Genomic DNA, 1,295 nt, shown 5'->3' on the forward strand with positions numbered 1-1,295 from the left:
TGGTGAGGCAGCCAGATGCTAAGAACCAGGACAAAGGAAAAAATGCCCTAAAGGCATTTGAGAAGTCTGGAAGGGTGCCCCACACAGGCCTTGAGGCCTAGAAGGACTGAGTTATCCTGGAGGATCTGGGGCTCAGCTGCCCTCAGGAACTTGCTCCATGCATCCCAGCTGCTCGGGCTGGAGCAGCCTTAAGTGTGGTTCATGCAGCAGCCCTGGAAAGTAGAGACCTGAAACCTCAATGGCGTCCACGTTGTGTTAAGTCTGCAGGCCAGCAGGACATGAGAGCAGTGGAGGTGTGGCAGCCTCTACCCAGATTCCAGAGGATGTATGGAAAAGCCTGGGGACCCAGGCAGAGACCTGCCACAGGAGTGGAGCCACCACAGAGGACATCTATTAGAGCAATGCCAAGCAGATATGTAGGGTCAGATCCCCCACAGAGAGCCCCCACCAGGGAAATGACTAGTAGATCCAAGGCAGCAGGGCTGCCTTCAGTACCCTGGAACTGCAGGGCCACTGGTAACGTGCAACACTAGCCTGGAAAAGCCACAGGTACTAATGCAGCCCAATGGACTGTGCCTGGCCAAGATGTGGGAGCAAGGCTGCCTGAGGCTTTGGGGGCCCAGATGCCCTTTTGTGCCCAGGATGCAGGACTTCGAGTCAAAGAACATTATTTTGGAACTTTAAGATTTAATGCCTGCCCTGCTGGGTTTAGGACTTGTTTGGGGCCTGTTTTTCCTTTCTTTGGCCTATTCCTCCATTTTGGAATGGGAATGTATACCCAACGTCTGTTCCACCATTTTATCTTGGCAGTAGATAAATTTGGTTTTGTTTTACAGGTTCACAGCTGGAAAGACTTGCGTTTGGCCTCAGAGGAGACTTTGGATTTTGGACTTTTAAGTTGGTGCCTTTTGGTCTCAGATGAGACTTTGAACTTTTAAGTTGGTGCTGAAACAAGCTAAGACTTTTGGGACTGTTGGAATAGAATGATTGTATTTTGTATGTGAGAGGGACATGAGTTTTAGGGGTGGAAAGACTTTTGGGACTGTTGGAATAGAATGATTGTATTTTGTATGTGAGAGTGACATGAGTTTTAGGGGTGGAATGATGGAGTTTGGATGTGTCGTCCCCTCCAAAACTCATATGGAAATTTGATCTCCAGTGTGGCAGTGTTGGATACTAATTGAGTCATGGGGGCAGATCCCTCATGAATGGATTAATGCTCTTCCTGGGGGAAGGGAGATTAATGAGTGAGTTCTCACTCTATTAGTTCCCGTGAGAGCTCATTGCTTAAAAAG

This window comes from Galeopterus variegatus, unplaced genomic scaffold (genome assembly GCF_000696425.1).
Source record: "Galeopterus variegatus unplaced genomic scaffold, G_variegatus-3.0.2 Scaffold4487, whole genome shotgun sequence".
Lineage (NCBI taxonomy): Eukaryota > Metazoa > Chordata > Mammalia > Dermoptera > Cynocephalidae > Galeopterus > Galeopterus variegatus.